The 27,246-nt window shown below is 42.6% G+C and overlaps 1 protein-coding gene across 11 annotated transcripts in view; it reads right to left on the bottom strand.

Annotated features, from left to right (window-relative positions):
* FOXP1 (forkhead box P1) overlaps positions 1–27,246 on the bottom strand; it is a 386,150-nt gene that overhangs the window by 292,509 nt on the left and 66,395 nt on the right. For 2 of the 11 annotated variants that reach the window (XM_065686913.1, XM_065686910.1), the window contains exon 1: positions 20,019–20,112. The exons of 8 other annotated variants lie outside the window; for them this stretch is intronic. The gene's annotated coding sequence lies outside the window, so the exon portion shown is untranslated. Of the gene's footprint in view, positions 1–19,894; positions 19,933–20,018; positions 20,113–27,246 lie in introns of those variants that run through there. One more of the 11 variants, XM_065686915.1, reaches the window with a different exon arrangement.

Raw genomic sequence — 27,246 nt, 5'->3', positions numbered from 1 at the left:
GAACAGATAACCAGCCAAATTCCCTTTTAAAAACAGCACTGGCGTAAATCCCAGGGAAGCCCCATGGAGTCCCTTCAGTGCTGAAAGGGACCCCCAAAGCAGATCTTTCTCCCAGGCTGCAATCAGAAGGCAAAAACAGAGTTTCCATTGCCTACAACGAAAGGGTTAAGCCAAGATTTCAGTCCCCTGGTTCAAACCGCCCAGCGAGCACTCCCTGCCCAAATTACAGCAGCGCATACATCCAACAGATGCCGTTCAGACAGGGGCTTTCCTTGCCCTGAGGTACAGTTCAGTTTGTCCATTCTACTGTGCAATTACAGAATCAATAAAACATCCCTTTGAAACTCCCTGGACTAGTGCCGACACGCAGACAGTAGTCAAGCTGACATTTTTTGCTGTTTCCGTTATTACTACCATCAAGCCTTCTGAGAAGCAAGACATCAAAACCTAGGCACCACAAAGCAAAGGAGGAAAAGCAAACGCAGAGCTGAGGTTTTGTTCATCGTATCGCATCACTCCCCAGGCGATCACACGGTACCAAGCATACCTGCAAACAAAATCTCCTCAAAGTCATCGAAATAGGCATTGGGAAACAGTGTATTTCTGAACAGCACTTGTACCCCACCCTCCTCTGCTGCAAATATCCATTTTTGACTAATATATTTTAGGGGGCAAGAAAATTACTCTTCATGGAGCACCTGACATAAATGGGAAAGCTCTGATTTGGGGATGAACTTATTAAAAATCAAAACACCAAGCGCCCTGTTGCTTGTATGTGCTCATGAATGCAGTGTGAGATGTGGACTGTATGTGGAAGTTGGGAGATGGGGTTGAAATCTATCCATCCATCTGTTTCTGAGCAGAGCCTGAGACACTGAAATAGAAATGGGAAGCTGCAGAGTGCCAGGAGGGGAACCTGGGAATAAAAAACGCAGGAGCAGGACGACAAAGAGGAGGATATTGAATTAACACGTTCAGAACGATTCAAAGGAGACCTGGATAATGAAGGACATGCCCAGCAGAGAGGCATTCACTGTCTATGAAAACACAACTACTTTTTTTTTTTCCTTCTGTAAGTAGTAGCAAAATCTGCCCAAATAAATGGAAAATGTAAAAATGAAGGTTTTGAAAGCACTTCCTGAAAATTACCATTTTCAGATGTTGATTCCTGCACTCAGTACATTAATTACAAATTATTTAATCATTCATTTTGAGTTTTATAGCCTGGCATGTACATTCAGTAACCCACAAACCTACTTTTGCCGGGGTGGGGGGGGGGAGGGGGATAATCTGAAGTTCCTCCAGAGTACTATTTCTGTACTTGAGAAGCTCCAAAACTCATGTCTGAAGCCAGCCCATTCCCCAGCTATCCTTCTTTCCACATAGGGCATGGGAAACAAAATGACAGCCCATTCTGGGGATAAGGAGCCTTTCTGATTTCTCATCAGCTAATTCCCAAATCAGCTAATTCCCAAACCTCCCTTAAACAGGCCTTACGAACCATACAAACCTCACACAGGAACTACAACATTTATCCAGCAATAACTTATTCAGAAGGCTTTGCTAGCTGGAAAAAGGTGGCACAGGCAAGTCATGAGGATGCTCAGCACCATGCCTCAGCAACGTAACATTCTTAAACAGCTTCGGCATTTTCTGAAGTTTCTTTACACTGCTTTAATCCTTCTGTGAATCTCTCCTCTCTCCCTTAAAGGTTATGTGCAGATTCAAATGTTTACAACCAGTAATAAAATCACTTGTAGCAAACAGTTCTATTCTGATGGCTCTTCCCACACTGATGTCCCAAGCCCCAGGCAGAAGGCAATGTGCTTACAAGGCAATGTGAGTAAGAAGCACTGTACCTATTTCCCAGACCTGGAAAAGGCAGGCCAAATAACCTGCCCAGTGTCCTACAAAGCAGTTGAATAAAAACACAATCCAACTCTCTCAGGTTCGAAGGTTAATTACATAAAATTGTATTTCCTCCCTGAGGATGCTCACATCTTCTATACCAACCATAGGCCAAATAGTAACTCATTCGGAAAGCAACTTATTTTGAAGAGGTTTCACATTTAGTGATAAGCACAAAAGAGGAGAGAGGGAGGATGTCTCACGTTCAGACTTCATCTCAGGATATATCATATCTCTACTCCAAGCCAGTTCTCTTTGTGGTATAAGATCAGGGGCGTGTTAACTGTAAAAACTCATTTTAAAGCGACCAAAGCTGAAGATAAGGTCATGTCATCTGTACAGATAACTGTACTGGAATGAGAGTGCTGGTGTACTAGAGGAAGATCTGGCCAAGCACAAAACAGTCAGAGCAACAGAAACTGAGAAGATCCTCAAGCCTGGCTTGTTAGGAGTGCCCTAAAATGGCCCCGTTTTGACTCACTCTTCTTTACCTCCTCCATCAGAGGATTCAAAGGGAAACTGCAATTCAACCTTCATTGCTGTAGCACAACTGCAACTTAACTATTCTCTGCAGGAAAGAAAAAACAAGTTGTGGGTGCCTGAATGCTGATAGATCACTTTTGCTTTAAGAGTACATCATGTCAATCAAAACTAAATTCCTTATGCTCCTCACAGGAGCTTGCAACCAAGCAATACAAAAATCTCATTCGAGTTCAACCAGTAATGTGTTTGAAGGCTTCCCAATCTGCTCTGTCTCTGGCATCAGCAGCAGACAGAGAAGAGGCAGAAGAGATGGGGGGGGGGGGGGGGACAAATAACAAAAAAAAATAAAATCACTTGCTGGGCAAAGTAGAAAGGTCTCTAAACCAAAATAAAAACAAGCATTAAAATGTGTGTGTTGGACTAAAAGGATATACAGCAGGTTGAAATGTGCTATATCTTCCTCACTGGTAAGGAAAGACCTCTATAACTCACCACAAGCTTTGATCACTCGTGAGCTATCAGCTATTTCTTTGCTGCTTGAGTAAATATCAGTCATTCACAGCTGAAACATAATTTCTCTCTCTTTCCCCTGCCACTATATGTTGTGTGCGAATATGTCTTGTATATAGGCACACTAACACACTGTGCTGTTCAAATACACATCAGAGTTCACCAGATGGTGGGGATTGCCAGACACTCGTCGTTGCCATCAGTTAGGAGCCATGGTGTAACTCATGAATGATGTGTCTAAGCTGTAACTATGCAAAACCCACTTACATTACCCTAACCAATATAAAACTCTGTTTTCTTATTATGTTCAACCTGCAAGAGTTTATAATTGTAAGACTTTAAGGGCTCTTTGGTACCATGGTGGTGGTTTTTTTCATCCTCCCAGAGACAGAGCTCTGAAGGAGCTATTTTCATCTGGGGGTTATGATTCACACCCATATACACAGGATTATACATAGTTTCATAAAGCTGAGGCCACAGTCAGTGCCCATGTTCGGGCACAATCTAAAAACCCAACCTCAGAAAAACAAAGGTGTTTTACCCAAAATACTCAAGGTTTTAAGAGGCAATAATCTTAATTATGCATAGGAAAAAATATGAGATTGAAGTCACGGTTTTGCATACGGGCCTCAGCATGTACTTGGGCATTAAGATATTTGGGCAATAAATTATGTGAGCATAGGCTGGTAAGGATGTGAATGTTGGGTGAATTGGCAATTTCCTAGTCTTTAATTAATGATGGTGTTGAGAAAGAATGTGGCCTTCCTTCTAAGTTAACAGTTCTTTTTAATCAGTGAGTGAATCTGCCTGTTTGAAGCATAGCTCTAGGCTTGCAAAGAAAGGAACAGAGCCTCCAGAAAGAAAAGCTGGAAATGTGGCAATGCACTCCTGGTCCTATCAGACTCTATTCACTGCCTCCAACAGAGCCCATACCTTGCGCCTAAGGTTTATTAACAGCCAGTGGTGGTGGTGATGAAATAAAAATCAAGGGAAAAGGAGAAAGTTGAGAGCTATGAGGAAGCAGAAAGGAGCAAGGGGGGTTCCCATCTGATTTGAAAGGGTGGGAGATAGCTCTGCCATGAGACACAAGCTGTCCAAGGAGCAGCTCCAACCCGATACAAGTAGAGCTGCCAGGACATACCCAGAGCACAGGGCGTCCTCTTGCAAGCTCTAGACATCTCCATCCACAACACAACCATCGCTTTCAGAGAGGTCTTGGTGACCTTCAGCTAACAAGATGACACAGTATTAGGCTATCTGACAGCCCAGTAAGTATCTTAGAAAACAGTCATTTTACTATTTGCTTTCCTAGTCTATTTCTGTAAAACACATTCTGTCCATCTATTTACTGAGTATAATTCACCTTTCTTATTTTTAGTCCCTCACAGACTGAAGACAGTTGAAAAAGATCGGTTTCTGTGCCATCAATGCTCAGGAGAGAACCCTCATTTTAAAGATCAGGGACATATTGTTACCTAAGTATTAACTTCTAGAAAGGCCTAGTGGCTTAAAACAGTAAAAAATTAATAACTCCAAAGGAGAAAAAAGATAGTTACAAGCAGCATTTGTTATTTTAAGGCTTTACTAAGGATTGGATGCCTCCAAGGGCTAGGGCTTCAGCTCCAGTTAAGCACACAAGTTTGTTATCCAAAATTTCTTTGAACTAATAAAATCCCTGGAGGTTATCAGATTGGGCTGAATATGGACTATGGTTTTCAACTCCTCCCCTTTTATCTGTAAATACCATGAGAGGATCTCTCTAGCACCCTAAGTCAAATAGTTTCCTGTCTTGGCTGGGAACCACTTCAGCAAACACTTGAGGCCATGAAAAGCAGTTTGATGCAGACTCCAGGCAGGAGAAGGCACTGTCAGTCACTGCCGGCTCACCCCAGCCCCGTTTCAAGGAGCGTGTTTCAGCATGACATGACTGGGTTACGTACAAGCCCTGCACATTTCTGACTCTCAGACAACTTTCTGAGGCCAGAGGGAATACTGTCTTCCTGATCTCCCCTTCTCCCAAGGTAGCATCTTCCCCTGGTGGCCCCATGAGGTGGATGTGCCCACGGTATTACATCCCACTGAATTTTCGGGGCCTTTGGGAGGGATGGGGTAACCCTCCTAGAGACTAACATTTCCCCCCAACTCTCACCAAACCATCTTCCCCAAGTCACACAAGTATCAGTGAGCACTGAAGAGCCTGAGCGCATGAGGCATTTGGTCCCCCTCGCCTGACAACAGGCATCTCACCCCCAGCCAGAGCCTATTCAAATGGAGGAATAAATCAGGGAATCAAAAAGTCCTCTGTCTAGCAGAAACGTGCCTGCTGGGAGCCAAGTGCACACTGAATAGCCTGTTCATGGTGTCTGTACTAAAAGTAAGGACCTGGTTTTATTTCTTTGTTGATGTTGATATAACTTAAGAAACAGAAATTGTTGAATCTGGAAAATCATGGGAACAGAAGACCCATGCAGGGGGCAGAAGCATCCTGCACACCCTGCACCATCCTTATTGTTATTTCCCACTCAAGGAGCGGAGCGACGCTTTATGCTTTCAAATGGGCAGAATATATGGTGGTCGGGAAGCACAAATGTACAAAGCAGTAACAAAAAACCAATGTTGTGCTCCTGACTGAAAAGACTGACAGTCTGAAAGATACACACATGATATTAAAATCAAAATGCATGCAAACCCTGGATGGATGGAAAGCCCAAATTTAATTCAGCCTAGTGAGAAGCAGTAGCCTCCCCCAAAATCAGACCCAATTCAATTAAAACGTCTTTTTTTGCTCGCTCTTCTTCTTTTCAGGTGACTATTTCTGGTTTTTTAGCTACTTTTTAAAGAACTCTCCACTGGCCCCTGAATGCTCTGAGGTCCTGTATCCGACGGCTTCACAGCCCGCTGGAAACAGGCAGCTCTTTCTTGCTAAGAAATTACAATTTTTCCACAACAAATATCAAACCACCGCCATGCTATCACCTTTAAAAAGAGCTAATGTTCTCTCCTTTCTGGAGCATCTTAGCCTTCTTTTGTTCAACTAGCTCAGCCATGAGCCGGGTCTTCCACAGTGACATTTTCAGAGCTACTTAAGATGCATTGAATGCCCAAATTCAAACAGATATGAGAAAAAACAACCTTCTCTCTAGCAATTTTGCAAATCTCATCCTAAACATTAACATGTTTTCTGCAACATGAGGCCCCTGCTAGCCTCAGAAACTGATGGTTTCTCAAAGCTGTGGACACACAGAAGGCCTTGATGCTAAGTCAGTTGTCACCCACAGCAAGAACCATTTCACGTGACTGCAAGGCTGCATCCCGCAGCCAGAACAATGTGACTTAGCTAAGGCTCAACTCCAGCCACCACATGGTAACTAAGGGGAGGCCAGCACCAAAAGAAAGGCACAAATTGTGCCCCTGGGATACAAAAGCCAGGGAAAGGGCTGAGCAAAGCCAGCACAGAGCCAGGCTCAGCAGCACACAGGCTGGCTCTGGCTCAGCTCCCTGGCACAATGGACTTTTGGGAATCTCCATTCCCAGCTACCAGCCCCAACAACTTCATTACTTAATTAAATGGTGCAGCAGTGCAATCTGTGAGGGAGGCAGCGGCACGCAGCACCATGCTCCTCGCCGGCTGCAGCCCAGCAGAGCACTACATAATGCAGCACATGTACTGGCCATAAAGTTACCCAGGTAGTTGCTTCGCTCGCCTGAACGCAGGCTACAACCATGGCCTCTGGATGCAAATTACTGGCTTTTATAGGTTCCTAAAAACATTTCACTGTGTCTGCTGAACAATGTGGGAGTTGTAGAAAGGGCCTGATGATGGCAATGATGTAATTAAAAGCTGAGAGTGGAAAAATCCCCCAACGTTAGATTTCTTCTTCCAGACAGAGAAACTGGTAAAAACGTGTTCCTTAAAAATAGTTTAAAAGAAAATGTCAAAGTAAATAAATAAAAAACTCATATTCATTCCTCCCCCCAATCCCTCAAGTTTCCAATAGCTTCCCCGCTCAGCACCCGTGAAGGAAAACGTATACGCTAGAGCACATCCTTAAGCCCTATACTCTATCTAGGAAAAAAATGAGATAGAGAAACTCTCCCTATCTAATCACCAGCTCCGTCTGGTAGTAACAGAAGTTACTATCTCTGCCTGCCTGTCAGGAGCTGTACAAAACCAATCGGTGGCTGGGGCTGATATGGGAGCGAGAGGTACAAGGGCTGTAAAGCCAGCCAGCAGTTTTGTTAGCTTGCTCTGCACAGCCAGAAATGAACCACGGCAAGTGCTCAACCCAAACTGCACCCCTGGGAAGCTGCCTGCTCCCAGCGAGCCAGGCGCTGTGTGCTGGGATGGCACGAGGACTGCCCTTGGACCAGCACAGTGTTTGTTATTTACCAATGAGGAGCTCACCCACCCAAGACCGGGACCTCCTGAAGTGTTACTTCACCTGCTACAGGGTTCAAGTCTTGATTATGACAGAAACAGAAAGGGGGGTCCCCCATCCAAATGCTGAACATATCCCAGACCCCAGTAACATTCTGCAGACTGAATACTACATTAATATTTTTTGATACATTAAAACTGAGAGAGAGGGATGACTTCTGCTCTCTCCTCTCTCCCTCAAAAAATACATTTACAGCAGCATCACCTGGCAGTACCAATGGCAACAAAGCGGGTGGCCTGCATTAGCCACTGCTGGCAGCGCAGGGACCCAGCCCACTTCTCTGCTTCTCTGTTCAAATGCGTAGGGCCAATGCTGGGTTTGAACACATCTGGGCAGGAGTTAGTCCCGAGCTGCCTCTGTGCCCAATACAGGAACTTCCTCTGACGGCACATCACGGCACGCTCCAAGTACAGGCATGCTGCACAACGTTTCTCCAAGCATTAGCTGCGGCCTCAAACAATCAAGGAGCCTTTTTTTTTTCCTTTTTTTTTTTTTTGTTGGAGAAATGATCAAACCGGGGGTGGGGACAGAACATCCTGCGTGAAACCGCATCCTGAACAAGCATCACCACGATTCACTGTAAATAAATACTCTCTCCTTGCAGCACTTCCGTCAACTGTCACTGCCTTGGCTCCAATCACCTTTCAAGTCCAAACAGGAAAGCAGAGAAAAGCGAGTGAGATGGCAGATATGAGGTTTAATTTGCTTTTCACTGCAGTTTTCATTGGTGGTGTGCTTCCAACTCGTCGGCATTGCCAGCTGCCTGGAATCAGTCCTGGACCCAGTTTTTTCCTGTTAACCTTCATAATTGTATTATTATGGGCAAGCCCACAAACTGTGCTACAAAAAGCTGTAAAAAGTGCAGCTTCCACCCTTTATTAGATAAGCAGCCAGATCCAAACCCTGCTGCTGCAGACAGAAAGGCAACTCAGATTTACCGAAGATGTTTCTTCACCTATGTTTTACATAATGCAAGAGGTGTCTGCTAAAGAAAAAAAACCTCCACCATAGGGGTGGGAGGAGAGAGGCAACACACGAAGGGATTACAGGATGAAATAAGTTTGACCTCAATTTTCTTGAAAACTTATGAAAACATATATATAAATTTGGAAAGATCAAAGATGTGAGAGGACAGCAGTCCCAGGCAGGAGAGCACAAGCAGGAGCTAACTCAGCTCATGCATGCGAGCCCTGCAAGGGGTAGGGATGTTGAGCACCCCATGGTGTTTTAAACAAGCTGACGATGGAGATGAGGAAGAAGAGCTGCCTCTCATGCGCACCCCCTCGTGGGCATGGTGACCAGCACCCGCAGGTACCCATGTTGGATGAGCAGTGGGTGCTTGTCCACAACTCCAAACTGGGAGAAAACCTTCATGAACCTCCATCAGAGCAAAGCAGAGCACAGCCCCCTCGCCTTCAGGAGGGGAGAAAAGACCTTGGCAGGCGCAGCCTGCCTGGGTGTGCCGGGATGCACGGGATCCCCTCCCCACTGCACACGCACACAAGGAGCAATTTAATTAATAAAAGTAAAAATGAAGTATTACATGTAGCAGCAAAGCATTATTAAAAGCTGTAATGTCTCAAAGGTTCCTATGAAGTCATGTTCTTACAATTCACTCCAAAGAATTTAAAGACAAAATTACATGCTTGGTAATACTCTGGGGAGCACGCTTTTCTGTGGCCCATTGTTTGTGTATGATGCATGGCTTTGAGAAAGTGGCATTGTTAGAGGGATCATAAATCACAAAGGGGAAGTTGGATTTTTTTATTCTTTCTTTTTCATTAAAAAAAAAAAAAAAAAAGAACAACAGAAATCTTATTCCAGACACAGAAAGGGCTTTCCTCTGCTGAAGTTTTCCAGCTTCTTTCAGCAAATGAACTGACATCAGACCTACGTACGCTGCGGGGTTTTCAAGCTGCTCAGATGATCATCACCCTCTTCTCTACAGCCTCTCCAGAGAAATAAGCATTGTGCAGTCAGCACCACAGGTTTTGTATCACTGATTCCAGGAGAACGTTTATTTTTCTAAAGATAACTTTCAAGATAAAATCTTGAATATTAAAGAGCAGCATTGCCTTTTGCAAAGTTTACCTGGTGTGGTTTGCCACCTTAGTGCTCATCAAATGATTGCTGTGTTTACTGTGGTTATTTATTCTTAGGTGTGCTATTTCTGAACTTGGAACCAAAGTGGGCTCTGTGCACTTCAAAAGCAAAGAGCTAATGCCAAAAGCACTCACTACCCACACACACGCACCCCATCCTTCACAGTGCACATGAATTAGCTAGTAGCCTGCCTCCCAAAGCAACCACAATAAAGTTATTGCTCTGATGAGGCTGAAGTATTTCACATCTCACCAGGGCTTATAATTCAAAATAGCCTCCACGACACTGCCCAGCTTCATTTCAAACTTTACACCAACCAACAAGAAAAAAAACACCACAAGACGCAAACCTAAAATCCAAACAACCCTTCCTCATCCCCCTCCCCCCTCCCCCCCCAAAAAAATACAAACCAGGAGATCGCAGATGTCACAGCAAGAACATCCCAAGAGTTAGCAGTAACTCCTTGTTCAGACCAAACCGCACAAGGCAATTTGCAAGAACCAACACATTCAAGAATGAATCAATAGGAATCAGCCAAGCCAGGAAGTCAGAAGCGTCTCCAGGCTCTGAGCACCCAACCAGGCTCTGCTAGAGGGTGTTTTGCAGACATGGCCAAGCACGTACCACCACCTGTTTCAAGGATGGGAACCCCGCAGCACATCACAGTGTAACCAGGCATCTTCCTGCCCAAGGGAATGCATCCCAAAACACAGACTAGATGGGTTCACACCTTGCTCTCTCTGAACTTTTATGACCTGCTACATCTATATGTTGTGTTTGGTGTACATATTTCTTTTGCATGTCTGTTCATACATAGAGGAAAACCTCAAGCAGCATGCATTGATTCTTAACGTAAAAAAAAAAAAAAAATACTAAATTTTTCAAAGCAAATCTGAAATATCAGCTGTGGAGACCTTACTGGATGCACCATCATTTTCACCAGCACATGATTTCCAGTTCCAAGTCACAGCTCTATAGATTACATTTCCCTGGGACTCAGTCCTACATCTCCGCATTCTACAGTCATAGAATCATAGAATCATAGAATAGTTAGGGTTGGAAAGGACCTCAAGATCATCTAGTTCCAACCCCCCTGCCGTGGACAGGGACACCTCCCACTAAACCATCCAACACAAGGCTTCAACCAACCTGGCCTTGAACACTGTCAGGGATGGAGCACTCAGTCCATACAGCTTCTGTCCTACATATACCTAGCCCCCTCATCTCATTTTTTACTATTTCCCTGGGTGTTTTCCTGTTGCAGCATATTACAAGTACAAATGTTTTGGTTTTTTTTTTTTTTTTACCAACTTAGTCACCAGCTACTACCAGGTTAAGCCAAGAGGCAGGTATCAGGGCAAGCATCCCAGCCTTGACTCCTGACTGGCATAAATCAGCACAGCTTCACCGACTGCAGGAGAATTAAGGAACTGTGTCAGCTTATACCTGCTAAGATCTGACCCTGTTCATCTGATTTGTCTCAAGATAGTCACTACAGCCAAAATGTAGAAAGAATAAATTAGCATGGATTAAGCCTGGGAAAACCTGCTGAGGAAACCTGACTGTGTTACAGTACATGTGCTGTTGTTAACTTCATTCACTTATAATTGTGCAGCTTAGTAAGTCAGATGGTCTAAATACCATTAATTAATAGGATCAGACCACTGCTACTTAGACCTGAATATAAGGGGGGGGGGGGTGGGAGATGAACCACCTTTCTGTTTAAGAATCAACTTCTTACAAATTTATAGTGGTTGACTCAAGAAACAGCACATTCTTCTGCCAAAAGATCTGCCTCCTTCAGGAGAGCTGACTTCATCCACCACCGGTGGAAGATCTCTGTCTGCCTTATTCTCACAGCATAAGTATTTGGCTGCCAACACCACACGAAGGAACTATTTATGCTCCATAAAAGGCTTGGACATAGTCTGGAATACAGGCAGAAATGAGAGAGCTAAATCAAGCTAATTATTTTGAGACCTTCCAACTAGAAACATTATTACAATAAATTCCACGTGTTTGTCTCAACTTCTGCACCTTGCAAAGGATTTCCACTCGGTGTGTTCAAAAAGGCCACCATATGGAAACAATTACAGCATACAAGCTTAAACTGGCTGACTTTCACCAATGCAAGGACTGCTGACCCATCTTTATGGGCATTTTAAATAATTTATGTCTAACTTGAATGCAAGCTGCTCTACTTGACATCTCTGACCCTAAGCATACTGAGGTTTATGCTGGGTTTCTTTAACATTCAGACCCTGTCAAGTGAATGTGATCTACACTGCTCCTCCCCATCAGCCACCAACTTAGGGCTCCACCAATCCCTGCTTCTACCCCTGTGCCAAAAAATACCTATTTTGATCTTCCATGCGGCTTTTGTGTAGCTAAGATCACTATTTTACCACCTCTCGTGCAGGACGCCTAGCGAAGAACCAGAAAGAGCTGGTGATAAAGCTGTTGGGAAGGGTAAGGCTTCACCTTCGTCCAAACAAGAGCATGACCACAGCTCCGACACAAGAAGGAGAGCTCACTGCTCCTCTTGAGGAAAGGACAAAAGAAGCCTTAACGCTTGCTCTTTCCCGTGGGTCAACTCATTTGCCAAAAATACCTTCTGGGAGCAAACAAATCAGTTCCTGTGCCAGATCCTTAAACAGGCCTGAGGGACATGGGGAGAGCTGAGCTGCTAGGGAAAGCCGAGCCCAACTAGGACCAAAAAGTAAATCCCTTCAGGGGCAAGCAGGGAGGGATTTCCTTCTTTAGCTCAGCAGTTTCCATAAATGATGAGCTAAAGCCACCCCAGAAAAGGACTCCACTCCACCTTACCTGCTCAAGCCCTCAAACTCAGATGGATCCTCTCAGAAAGGAGATGAGGGCTGCCCACTTAATTTGGAATCCATCTCTCTTGTAAACAGCTGAGATCAAGTGACCAAGGAGGCACTCAGGACTTGCTGCCTGTATCTTCAAAGAAATGACGTTGGTGACCACAAGCTAATCCACCCCAAGCATGAGCTTGACTTAAATCAAAGTGATCTGAATCACTGATTTTAATCATGTTTTATATCAGAAAGCAGGAAACATGGTTTAAATCACTGATTTCAATCTTGGTTTACATTTGTACTTTTATATTTATTTTCTTAAAGGAACATTGATTGCAACTGGTTAGCAACTTAATAAAATACAACCGTTTCATCAAGCTTAACTATTCTCCCTGCTAAACAAGAGAATAGGTTATTCTCACATTCGTCTGTATCCCTAAGTTTTAGCTTATGACTATATTAGAAATCATGACTTTCTATTAGCTGGTAATTTTGTTATTCATATCAATATTCATTTGGTTGAAAAGTGGAACTGCAACCAAATGAAAAAAAAAAAACCACAACATTGTTATCCATTAAATGAAAGTTACTTAAATATGCTGGGTATAGAGTAAGTTTATGCATTTATGCATGTAAAACACTTGCTGAACATGGGCTGTTACAAGAAAACTGAATATATTAGGATCTCGGCAGTACTAGATCTCATTCCCTCACACCTTTATTTTATTCCTGGATTGGAAAAGGAAAAAAAGATTTCCTTTTTTCAGCTCCATACTAGTTTCCCAGGTTTTTTATTGGATCACCAAAGGAATTACTGAAACTAACTGTTCAGCCTCATCCCAATAAAAACTGAAGCCAAACTCTTCATCTACAGAAGAGGTCATTAGTAGCCAAAGCTCATCAATCTTCACATATGCTAACGTAAGTGGTTAGGTCTTTGGGATAATTTTCTTTAAAATGTCAACAGAAAAGTGTATTTTATTCTTATCTTTTAAAACATAAAGCATTTGTCACAGGTTTCAGTAGTACTCTTTTGAAATTGTATTTTAGAAATGTTTTTAAATGAAGCATTACAGAATTTATATAAAAGTAATATTTAAAAACCTTTTAAAACTCACCCATTTTGTCCTGCTTATTTAACCTGCAGTTCTAAATACCTTGAAACTGCCTAAATATTAAGCAGGACATAATTAGTACAGTCAATAAAATGAAAAAAAAAAAAAAAGGGGGGGGGGAGGAGGAGAGGAGTTAAAACTCAACTTCGTTATTAAACTTTCAGAAGATACTAAAACTCAGGAGATCATTCCAAAATAAAAAAGCTGGTTTAGTATCTTAGGTTCCAAGTTCTTGGTTCTGTGCTGCCGGGTTTGCGGCACAGGGCAATGTGAGCTGCGGCAGCCCTGTCCACAGCCAGCGAAGGAGCTGCCTTGAGGTAAAATCAACCAGAAAGCCCACAAGTAAAAAAGCCACGAGACACATTCCTCCTTCTGAAGAAACACCAGAGTTTGCTCAGAGGAAACTTTTAACTGAGGATTGAGCTGGATAAGGGCATTATTTGCAGGGGAGACAGGAATGAAAGGGGACAGGAAGCACTTTCGCAGATTTCTGCATCAGCTCTGAAAAGGCCCCAGCATCCTTACCCCATCCTCACAGCCCACAATACCCACACACACCACACCCACCCCACCCCCCCAAAACCAACTCCTTGCAACAGGCTGCTGTGAAACCCTACTAAAAAAAAAAAAAAGGAGAAAAAAAAAAAAGGCAGCTAGAGGGGGAAAGTGAGGGGGAGGAAGAAAAGAAAGTCGCTCTATTGACTACAGCATCTCTACCACACATAATTCAAGGACTATAGCCAGTATGAATTGGGGGGTTAGGAAGGAGAAGGGAGCTTTTTTTATCCTTTTCCTTCAAAGAAACTCATCTGAAATAAACTGCTATTCAATTAGGCAAATCCTCAGCACATTTACTTTCAGCAAACCTAAATAATAACAAAATAACCCAAAATACTGTGAAGGAATGATAAATAGAACATGTGGTAAATAAAAGTTTAAGAAATCCCTGGAGAGTTACTACCAACACTGAACACTGAATTCTTTCTTGAAGAATTTACAAATCCAGACTCTTACTAGATGATTTCAAAACCAGTAATTAAAATCTGCACAGTAAGAACCATTTGGCCATTTCCTTAGGACTTCAGACAATAATATAGAAATACGACCTAAACACGCATGTGAGCTTAATCAAGAAGGACTTAAATGGAAGAACATGCAGCTCACGGGCAACTAGTTCAGAAGATATAAATACATACTGTTCTTTAAATACTCCTTTAAATACAATTTCATAAGTTTAGACTTCATGGTAATGAGAGATCCCAATTTGACAGTCTTGCACACACCCCACACTAACTCCCAATAAAATACACATAGAGAAAAGTATTTGTGTTCCTGGGTAAAGCAAGATTAACAGATTAAGCCCTTTTCCAAAAAAAAAGGCAATTTCAAACAGAAGAAATGGCTTGTAATAAGAAGGCCATTTTACAGTTTATATTATAATTCTAAGTGTATGGATGTAGCATAAAGCTATGATTATTTTCCTGCGGTCATAATATATGTGATTTAGAGTATGTTTAGGGAAAATGTTAACTGAGACAGAGGTCTGTAAATGGATGCAGAATTTGGGCAAAAAAAAACGCAGCACACTTCTGCTAACCCGCACCCAGCCTTCTGTGCAACTTTACTTACTGTTCATAGTTCACTGCAAATGAGGGAAGCTGTCTCTAATGCCGTACAGATTTGGCTATCAGCTGTCCTATGCAAATTTGACTCTAATTACGTATGCATTACTGAGCTATGAAATAAGTCAGTGTGTTGTGGTATGCGAATACACATCCCGCTCTTGTTTTTGAGCATAATAGTTTTCAGTGTCTGCCGAGTGTTCATATCCTGTGGACTTTTCCTTTTTATTTTTTTTCCTTTTCCTTCCTATCCTGGGGACTTTTCCTCCCCCTCTCCCCCCCTTTTTTTTTTTTTCCTTTTAAATGAGGCACCTCCTTTTCTAATTAAAAAATAAAAATAAGGCAAAATTCATTTGTTTAGACCTGTTATTAAAAGCAATACAAATTCCAGCCAGAGAGCGAGCTGAAGTAAAAAACAAAGACTCTCCTATTGTGTAATGAATTAGTCTGAAAAAGGTTGAATAAACAAACAACTACCCAAAACATTTTGCTGAGCTAATTATATACTAAGCAAGAGGTAATTTTATCCTTATACCCGCATTTCATGTTTTGGGCTCTTCTATTTCATGTCCCTTGACACCTCCTTCAATAATCCATCTACTTTATATTGGAAAGCCTCACATGAATAAAACTTTATGGCACTACAGGCATTTAGCCTTCCACTGACATTCCTGGCCTGTTCAATTCTGCAATTCAATCAAAATCAAATCTCAAAATCCTCTTGTCAGCCAGTGCTGCTTTCATATGCCCGAGCCCTGTGTAAGGATAACTGCATCCAATCTTTCCCCCAAGCAGTGCTTATATTGTTTTATTACAGTTCAATGAGTGGAGTTCAAAATTACATGCAGCTGCCTACTACTGTGGTCTGTCTGTGTTACGCATGGACACAAGTATTGCCCACCAGGCTTGAAATCATTCACTTACTGGTCTGGCAAGAGAGACTGTGAGCACTTCACTGTACGAAGGAACATCCTGCCTGCTAGATCTAAAGAGGGTGATGTTAGCAGATCAGTCCCTTTATAAAGGGATTGCGAAAGCCCTATGAAATGCAACTCAAATGTGCTCGATGTTAAGCATGTGGCTACTGCACATAAAAGCAAAGATAAACCTCAATATGCACTACTCATTCTCGGAAAGCTTGTGAGGGAAGATAAAGGACTGGGGAATAAAAGGCATCTCACAGAGTTTTTATGTGTGTTTTAAATGATGAAGCTTCATTTAGGCAATTTTTATCTCCCCCTTGCAACCCCCCCAAATCTTTGCACTGAAACAAAAGGACAAAACACAAAGCTAATTAAATACAATTTAATCACACGAACAATGCAGCAACTCCAAATCCAACAGCTTAAAAAACTCCTGCTAGCACAAGCTCCTGTACAGCCTGGCTGGAGGGAAAGATAGCATCAAAACTGGGCAGGATTTCCATCCCACACTCACTGGGAGTTGGAGGTAAAGAGAGCATCAAGAGGCTCCCTCCTGTGCTACGACCAGGGCTTGGAAGCAGCAACAGCCATGAATGAGTGGGAAGGGGCCCACACACACATACTGGCCAGCCAGGTACTAGCAAACTTGCCCAAATTCCCCATGGATGGCAGCAGCATCCTCCTCAGCACATGTGGAATTCTTCCAGCAGCACAAGCAATGCAACAGTCCCACAGGTTAATGCATCTCCTGTCACGTTAGTGTTTAGCTATCATTTTCACTTGGCTTTCCATCAGCATTTCACAGTATTACAACAGTGACCAATATCAAAAGGGAAAAAAAAAGCGCCTTTTATCAAAGGCTATTCATCAGATATTCTACCGTGACTAAATTCTGTAAGACTAGCAAGTGAGAAAACAGAGGCAACACATAGTTAGATATCCTGCTGAGAAAAAGCTCTCTTTGAGATGAACCCCATTACCTTTCAACACACAGGTCTAGGAACCAAGCTAACCACACAACAAACCGCTGACCTATGACAGCAGCACTAAACTGCTTGTCCACGAATCAAGGCTTCATTTCTTTTTAAAGAAAATAGAGAGGAGAAAAAAAAAGCACACTTAGCTGCTGCGCAACTGCCCACGTGCTGGTTAGGTAGAGGCAAACCCAGTCATGAGGCTGTCCAGCAGCTGAGCTTTCAATAGCCTTCATTCAAAAGTAGCGTGGATTACCACATGTGTATTACACGTGGGTCTATTAACCTATTTCTACATCTATTTATACAAAGCCTGGACAAGGAAATCTGGAAATTAGACAGCAGTGACTGATCCTGGACTCCCTGACTGTCACTTCTTCGGTACAGAGGCACAGCCCACAAGATGCAGCTTTGAGTTTCCACCCCTGCCATGTGTTTGGGGCAGGCCAGTCATGTCTCCTTTATGCCTACTGTATAACGACAGATTTAGGAACATTTTTACCAAAACCCAGGGTGCCAGGATCACACGCATTTCAGTCAAAGCCACTGAAAACATCTTTCTGCACAAGGCTGATGCTTCTCCATAAGAGATTGAGTGGGTTATGGCAGCACCAAAGCCCTGGAGAACTTCCTGCACAGCCCCATCCCCATATGCCTCACGTACTCAGAGTGAACACAGAAATCCCTCAGAGAAAAATACAACTTCCCTCTGTTAGGGCTACCAACAGCAGTAAGTACCAAAACCTCCACCAGACTGCAGACCAGGCTTCACAGCTGCACTAACAGCTCTTCTGTGGCCAGGACACAGGGCTTTGGACTGAAACCTGCAGTTTGAGGGGTATTTTGCAGCCAGTATCACAGCTCCCAGGGTATTGCACATGTACCAGGACATGGGGGTCTCTGGGCCCTCCGAAGGACCAAACTTAGCTGTTGAAGTGCAAACAAAACATAAGCAGGCATTCAGTGGAGGGATGCACTTCAGGAACAGCAGATACTGTCCCTGTCAATATGCAATGACATATCAACATTACAGAATCCAAAACTGAGGCAAACCACTCGGGCATGTGCTGGGGCTAGGAGGGGGAAAACCGTCTCGCTCCACATGCACACTTGTAGGAAGTGACAAAGTATCACGTCTGCCTGCCATCCAAAATATATTCAACAGCCTATAGATAGCAAACCAACGAGATTCATCTGTCTCAAGCCCCAGCACACGCACCCAGCCATTCATGGTGACTTCGCACCCTCAGCTTCACTGTAAAGGCAAAGGGAGGAGAGAGGCAAGCGAGGAGCTGCAGTTTCCAACCACCCCCTTTATCACCACCATCACAGTATTTACTGTAACACATGTGACTTAGTGAAGCCCTAGATTAATTAAATGAACTCCTCCATTAATCAATCAATCAATCCAGCACAGAGCAGTTGAAATATTGAATTACTTAAGAACAGCATCTTTATATAGGACTTTTAAAGGTCTGCTCTGGAAGACCTTATCCCTGATAATTAAATTCAGCCTCACATGGAAAGGAGCATAAGAAACCCAGAGAAGGCCCTGAGGCTGTGAGAGCAGAAGCACAGGCAGCCCTGAGCAGGCACATCCCAGGGTTCAAGCAAAATGCCAGCTACTTCCTTGGGAAACACTGCCCCATCCGAGGGGTCAGTAAGCTTCTAGGGAAGCAAACATCCCCCTAGACACTAACAGTGAAAGCTCCCACGTGTTCAATCAGATCACTAATCAATTAGGAAAACTAAACTAAGGATTGCTCAATCCTCAGGAATAGCTCACATCCAGCTGGTAGAGCTGGAACAGGGGCAAGGAGGAAAGCAGGGCCATGTGCATGTGCTCTGGGAATACCCGAATGCATACATAACAGTTGCAGAACCTGTAAAGTCAGTAAAGGTTATCTGATTTTATATATGGGGAAATTTAGGCAGAGAGAGTTGAAACACGTTGTTCCAAGATGTGCAGAGCACCGGTAAAAATGTCAGTAATAAGAACATCAATCTCCCATCACCCTGAAAGCCAAGCACGCAAACTGCTAATAGGATCAATTTTGTCATCTGTGGGTCCACTTGAACCAGTATATTTGGACACTGAAATAGGAGAAATGAGTTCTACACTTCTTTCCATCTGCATTTCAGTTTGGAAGAGACTGTGCCCATCAATGGGAGAAAGGACAACAGGAAAAAAAACAAAACAAATCTATTTCATGCATTTAATCATTCAAATTACTGAAAAATCCCCATCATCAGAATTTTTCCATATTGCATGAGAACTGCTGTTTCTCTTAGACAATAAAAAATAAAGCTTCATAACGCTCCTCCTCGAAAAACAGACCTACAACATCTGGCAAAACTAACTAACCCTGGTATGTCTTCCCCTACTCCCAGTAAATATTTGTATTTTAGCTGCAAGAGTCTGACTGAAGTGGTTATAACCTCTTGTGTGCTTGCCTTGCTGCCTCTAGCCCTTCCCACCACCACTACATACATTGCCCTGAGCAGGGATCTCAGTGAAATGCATGGATTACCCCAACTGCTCCTCCCAGATACAAACAGAACAGAGTAACAGCCCTGAGATCCTGTGATACAACAGAGCATACAGGACCCAGAATCAAACAGAAATGCAGCAATATGAACACATGCTTCAGTGCTCAAAAGTCACTATTTTTTTTTTTGGCAAAGACAATACAGGAAAAAAAAAACCCTTATTACAAGCCCTAAATGTAGGATGGCACAGCATGCTAACATATTGCTGTACATCCCTCACAGAACCGCATCCAAGGCTATATTAAAATAACGTTAAGGTTGCAAAAACTAGGCAACAAAGTTGGCAACATCAACATGCAATCTTGATTTACACCTTTGGATGAGTATTACGATCAAGCCTTTGCTTACACAATTGTATTTTTCCCTGGGACTTCCATTTACACACAGTTATTAAGCATTTCTTTTTACTCCTATAAAATCTGTACTCTCAGTAGCACACACTACTTACTTAGCACACGCTATCCGAACCCAAAGCTGAATGCGGCATTACAAGCTCCTCTTGACCATATCCCCAGTTCCCTCATTACAATATCATGAATTATATTAATGAAAGTCTCCTAACCTATACTTACAGAGATGCTTGATGGCATCACAATCATCTCACTGGCATGAAACAAAGTGAAATGGAAGCTACTGACAACTGCTGGTTTGATTTACCCACTAACTGAAGACACCAATCTGAGCCCACCAGTGCTTACAGTCTTTATGGATACTAACAACCCGTGTGCTACTACAAACAGCCCCAACTGGCCTCAGCTGTGGCTGCAAACCCCAGCTCACTTTACAAAACTGGCCTCAGGTGGCTCTTGGTGAGCACAAAGAAATGAGGAACAGCGAAGCACGTGGCAAGCTTGGAGCACTTGGGTTTGGATGACACACCAAAGTCCAAGCAAGGCTCTTTGAGAAGAAAAATATAAACAACCCACCAAAACTACATGATCATGTCAAGAAGGTTTCACATTGTGTAACAGCCTAGAGGCTCAGCTGATGCAGCCCATGCCACCTTAGCTCTGTCATTTCCCAAACCATGTGCCAGACTACCATCCTGAAGGTTGTTTTCACATACACCTGTTTCTAATATACATAATTTCTTGAGCATTTTTTACTCTAAGAATAGAGAACTGAAACAGCAACAAGAAGCAGCTATAGGCAGAGAGTGCAGTAAGGAGACAACATGATGCAGCTTTTGGCCACAAGTCACAAGCACCAGAACTACCAGCATAACCACTCACTGCACCATGCTGCTGGGTGGTTCAGGCAGCTGCTGGTGGACAGCAGGGTACAGGCATCAACCCCACATTCTGAAGAGAAATCACTCCAACATCTGTTCCCCTGTGGTGGGACCATAAGGAGCATTGCAGTATCCTCAAACAAGCTGAAATGCTTTGATGACTCCAGTGACTCCAAAACAAAACTGGGGCTCAGTGAGACACCAGGAACTTCCAGTGCTCTTTGGGGTACCTGCTACCACCTTCAAATACCTGCTGCTAAGGTATCCAAACAGTGCAACTCCACTGCAGAAGTCTTGATAACTGCCAGAAATCTTTCTGCCAGCAAGACTTTCCCCTTTACACTGCAGGGGCTCATACAGGGTGCTGCTGAGGCCACGGCACCCCACGTGGCACCACATGAGGAGGATGCTGAGGCACTGTGGGACTCATCTTCCCCCACTGCAGCTCAGCAGGACCCTTCATGCTCGGCACAGTGCCATACGGCTGCCCTGGCTTCCCCTCGCTAGTGACAACTCCTGCGCACACCGCCTGCATGGAGACACTACAGCTCTGTTAAAAATACTTACAAACACACACACACATCCATACGTTAAAAAAAGAGGTATTCTTTATGTGGCAACAAGCTGTGCTGTCATTCCTGGCCATTATGTGCCTACCCAAGTTGGTGAAGACACTTGGTGAGATCAACTGGTGCTCTCAGAAGACCCACCACACTCGCAGCAGCTCCATTTCTGGCCCCTCTAAATTCTGAAGAAAGTCAAAGGTGTTGTTCAAAAGAAGTGATGTATCTCAGTTCTGCTAATGGTATTTCTTGGGCTGGAGAAGGGGCTGCACTAATACACAGAGACTGCCAGCTATCACATTTTTACCCTCATCTATGGTATACTTCATCCTCCCGAGAAATTTGCACTTTCTTCTCTTTCAAACACTCCCATAAAAAGCATTTACAGTCAATACACAGTCTTATTAGCACCTGGTATATATTCTTTTTTAAAAGCATGTGATTCACTTTTCCAAAGCATGCGTTTACTTTGACTTCCCTCTTACAGAAACAGCACGAGTGTTGCCATTTTATATCACAGACTTCTGCAGCCCGGTACGTTTCTGTAACAGGTTATTAAAACAAAAATGCAATTTAAATAAATCAGCAAAAAAATCAATTAAGAAAAGCTTGCACTGCAGTCGCTGTGACTAAAGAGAATGGTGAAAGCCAAGAGGAAGGAGTTAACCTTTGTTGAAACAGCATCAAACAGTCGCTGCTGCTTCATCTATTGCTATACCAGGACTCGCTGCAGCAAAGAGCATCCCCTGGTAACGGAAGAGCATCACCTACATACTCGTAATTCTCCAAGGGTCAAACCTAAAGCACTGCCCTTTAAATGTGGGTAACAACCAACATTAGGTACACAAGAAAATCTGGTAGGTTGAACAGGAAACTACAGAGAACTATTTCTGAAATGTAAATGAGACTCTGCTACTTTCATTTCTTTACTGCCACAGCACTGTGCTGAGATGAAGTTTCCATCTGTGATTTTCAGGACAGGATATCAGCCATTTCAGACAGCATCCGTTGGAAACTAGAGAGGCAAGTTACAATTTCTTGGTTTATAAAAACATTTATACTCTATTTGGTCCTCCCTCAGACAGCTTAGGTGCTTTGGGGGAACAGCCTCGCAGCAAACATGCAGCTTTATCCATCATCCCTTATTTTATTATTTAAGAACAACTTGTGCAAAGTTACAACTTGAAGTGGACTAATACTTCAAAGACAGTTTTGACAAGGCCAGGCTAAATATGAGTCTTCTATTACTCCTTTGAATATTCTTGACTACAGCAAGCTAAACAGTTTGTGGTATCAAGCCTCAAGGTTTTGAACATAGGAAAACATTTTCAAATCTCTCACTGAAATTCAGGGACTCCTGGATTACCCGGGACACTTTTTGCCCATATGCAAGAGACAGCACATCCAGCAAAATTATTGCAAACATTTGTTGGGGTTTTTTTTAACAACCTTTTTACCATCAGTTGCACAAATTTATCAGCAAAAAAAGCTGAAGTCCATGATGATGCAATTAAGGCTTTGATTACATGATGACAGCAAATCGATTTTAAAGCAGATTATATCAACAGTTGGGCAAAAGGAGAGGCAGACATTATGGAAATCAGACCCTTTAATATCTTTAAGTTTCTATAACCCCAGAGACCATCTATAATTCACCCTCTTTTATTCCAGATGGTCTCACAATAAAACCCCTACGTTACCACATTCTCGTAGCCCATCCTAACACACTTCCTATGACATGATGTTAATATGTGTTAAAAACCAAAACAATTAAATATATATATATTTTATATATTTTTATATATATATATATATATATAAAACCAAATTTCAACTCTTGCGCCACTAAGGTGATATTTCCACCTCATACATTTTAAAGAATCCCGGGATACAACACATCACTTACTTCCACCAGACAGGTAGTGCCTGGTGAAGGCAAGTAGAATTACACATAAGTATTTAAGAGCAGTATTTGGCTTCAGACTCTGCATGAAGGCAGGAACAGGGAACTATTGTGCTGCCTTTTTTCTCACAGCAGATCCCAACTAGCTTTGGCTATGGATCCGGCACCGCCAGCCAATTTCAAGAGAAAAAAGAAAGAGCCTCCGACCCTTTCCTTTCTCTCCCTTTTTGTAATCTCTTGCAGGCACAACCGCTCCAGCAAGCGGCTCCCCTACCAGCCCAATATTTACACTAAACCACTAAAGGACTTTCTATTATAATACTATCTCATTGATACAAGATTACTCCTGAACCACATCAAACCCCGCAATACTGTGAAAGGCACAAACGCCGTCTCAAGAAAGAGGCAAAGAGTGGATTATTTCAGTCTCGTTATTTCAACGGCACTTTTGAGATTTATGTAAAAAGTAATGCAATGCTACAGTAAGTGTTTCTCCCCTGGGGGCAACTTAGTGTCTATATGGATTAAATGTACACGCATAAACACTTGTGATAGCTAATTATATTCCTGAAAACACACGATTCCTACCATTTCTTAATCCTCCAAAACAAAAACACTTCAAAACCAGATTTCCAGATAATAATCAATTTCATATCATGTCTTTGAAACTCTATAGAGATTTTTACCTGAGAATCAAAAAGTGTTAAAAACTCGTCTTTCAACTCTTTTTTACAAAAGACGCACGGATGTAAAAAGCCCAACAGAACACAGCACTTGCCGTCTCCTCTGGTTGTAAAGGACATGAAAGGGTAACCAGACATTTTTATTCAAATGAAATTATACTAATTTTTTTATCTTCCTCTTTTTCTTCAGCATGTAAAAACCCCACCCTATAACGAACACAAGCTTAAAGCAATCTCTTCCAATGGACCATTTTACTTACGCTACAATTTCTTACCCAAATTACACAGGTATAATTATTTTGACACTGTAATGAAAAGAAAATGGGATTTGGGCACTGTGGGTTTATCTAATAACACTATTTCTTGCCAGACTTCACAGCACTGACAATCACAAAGCACCCTGTCCATTCCAATAGGAAATATTTGATTTTACTGTAGGAACATTATTTATTTTCACCAACTTGCTATTATCGGAAAGGATATGATAGCTGAATAATAAAAATGAAATCAAGAAATTCTGGTGTTTCAAGGCTTTATTTTTTTCTGCTCTCACTTTTGACATTTTCTTCCCCTGGAGAGACAAGATAAAGTGCTGTCATAAATGGGTGACTTTTCTTGTCAAATGACAGATTTGATTCTCCATGGCAACCACAAATCAAGGTGCTAGTCTGAATTAAAGCTTCTCTTAAAAGGCGTCTTTATGTTTATAAAATGAATTTAAATTAAATGGGTATTAGGTACAGTTTTTTACCTCCATTTATTTATTGACTAAGGAGCTCTGTACTGCATGGAGCATATTTGCATTTTAAGGAAAGACAACATATTGTACTGGCAGATGCACAAACAAAGCAAGTTACAAGGTCATGCTACATATACTAGTTTACAGTACTATGAATGGTATACAGATGGACAGCAAGCAGTTAAGAGGTACTTGAATATTGGAAAAAGCACAAAAATTACCTACACAGTAACAGATGAAGGAAATTTCTCCTCATTTCATAACACTGCTTTCTTCCACACACTGTTAATAGAGAGTCATGTAATTGTCACAAACAGAATGCCAAAAGGGGAAAAAAAACTAAAAAAATCAGATGCTTCAGCCTCTGCCCTTATGCAATCTTACTATAGAGCATGATACACTTACAAATGGTTGTTACCATGACTTTCAAATACCCGAATTTATCCCAGATTTCTAACTTCAACTGCTCTAAAAATTCCCTTTCTTGAGGTCACAACAAATCTGAATTTCTTTATTCAGCAGATGAGTCAGTGGAGCCTCCTAGTTCCACAATTAACCTACCTTATTGCCTCTTCTTTTAAAAAGCCTAAACCCATGAGAATCTAAACTGCACTGTCATACTCTCCTCGTTTGGTTTCCCCAAAGAGATGGGAAAAATCTTTGCCCCAAACATGAGATTGAAATTTTTAACACATAGGTAAAGACAAACATATATATTTACACACGCTCAATGAAGTAAATACTTCCAGAAATTCAGACAGCGTTGTAAGAAGATCAAAATACTGCAGGTTTGTCAGCTGATTCTCTCAGTTACTGGAGTCAAGTGGCTCCACACTCACTGCCCTTGTAAGCTCTGCCAAATTTGATTTTAAGCTTCCTGAAGTTAAAGAAGGTTTATACAGTATTAACAGGAGATCTTCTCACACATTTCTCAGGTTATTACACAGCCTTTTATCCAAAATCACAATTTTAAGCAGCAAAGGAAGGCTTCGGTTCAGCTTCATGGACAGAGATGGACAGAAGATGTCTTCATCCCGCCGCTGGGATTTCTGCTCCACTTCACAGCTGCTGCCCAGTTTCTTCCAGAGAAGGTGGAATAAAAGGGTGCTGGCAACCTATAAACCTCCTTACACCCTGGGTGCATGCAGGATCCGGCCCCTGCACCAGCAGCTTGGGGACGGCCCCCACCTTGCTGCTGCGGAGCAGCTCAGACGCAGGGTCCCCGCACGGCTGACCATGCATTGAATCCCCAATTTACTGGCACCTGTGTGCAACCCAGCAATGTCCCAGTCTCATATTGGCAGCTTTCTGACCCCAATACCCTAACCTTAAGAATTAGGGGGCAGGAATGGCCAGGCCTCTCTGAATCAGCATGTAAACATTTGCTACATAAAAATCAAAGGACACTTTGCTAATGTACTACTGTCTAAGTAACAGCCTCATTAAAAATACGACTAATCCGTAACAGAAACGGTGCATTTTATGGGGTAAGCAACTGAATTTCTTGCATTTTTATTGTGAGAAAAGAAAAAGAAAACGAGTCGACCTATTTCACTCACACTGTAACCTGATCACAATGTTTATACATGCCCATCACAGCGCTATATAAATTAAGTCCCAAGAAAGGGTTTGAGAAAATAAAATATGGTTAACTTCAAACAACACCTTCAGCTCAACTCCTGAAAATCCTTAGCACTTCTTGCTACGCACTTCTGGACATGCTGGAGGTTAAGAGGCAGCCTCCTCGAGGTCTAAATACTGTGCTTTTAGGAAAAAATTCCCCAAATTACTACTATGCACAGGGATAGCTACACACGGAAAATACTCTCGCCCAAGACTCTTGCACAAGCTGGATGCTGCACGGTAGATGCTGGAAGCATTTTCTGCTAACGCAAGGGGATGCAGGGTGAAGTCTACACCTCATGCTTACATTTTCTCTCCATCAGCAGCATTAAGGTGCAACAAACAGGTAGAGGGTTAAGGTAATACCTTCTGTCTCTCCAGAACACAGGGTAGTTTTCTAGGCCTTTGACGCCAGCTGACAGCATGGGTTTGCTGGATGAGTGGGTGAAGGAGAAAGAACAAGCAAAACAAAAGCTTGCAGCAGCTAAAATTGTTCCTGAAATTCTATTTCAGAAATGGGCAGCCAGAGAGCATTGTGCCACGGCAGTGGCTGGGACAAGCTGCAGTCATACCAGCAGCAGTTCTTCACTTCAGCTCCAAATATTTGAAGCATTAATGTGTCATGGGCAGAAAAACCCTGCAAGTGCATGAATTTGGGTCTCTTGATCTTTCTGGGGGATCATGGTGGTGCTGAGGCTGCACCAGGATGTTTTCCAGTGCAGAGTAACTCCAGATGCAAACATGCAGTTGTTGAAACAGAGATGCAGAAGGAGACAACTGGCTTAAATGCAGTAGGAAAAGACATTTTTTTCCTCTCCAAGGTGGTCTCAACCACTCATTTAGTGGGAATACAGGACTTTGATTAGCAAACGCCTGAAATTTAAACTGGGGTAAATTGATGATGTTAAATCTTCCTTGTGCACTCTGCAGGCACTTCTGAGCTGGGTTTTGGCAAAAACATTAAACCTTCTCCTTAATTTTTGGGAAGCAGCACAGCTCACCTTTCGTATTATTTCTAATGTGTGGCATTTCATTTTATTGAACATGAGCTCAGTGCT

The sequence above is a fragment of the Lathamus discolor genome, chromosome 7 (genome assembly GCF_037157495.1).
Source record: "Lathamus discolor isolate bLatDis1 chromosome 7, bLatDis1.hap1, whole genome shotgun sequence".
Taxonomy (NCBI): Eukaryota; Metazoa; Chordata; class Aves; order Psittaciformes; family Psittacidae; genus Lathamus; species Lathamus discolor.
This window is presented reverse-complemented; position numbering and strand designations above follow the sequence as displayed.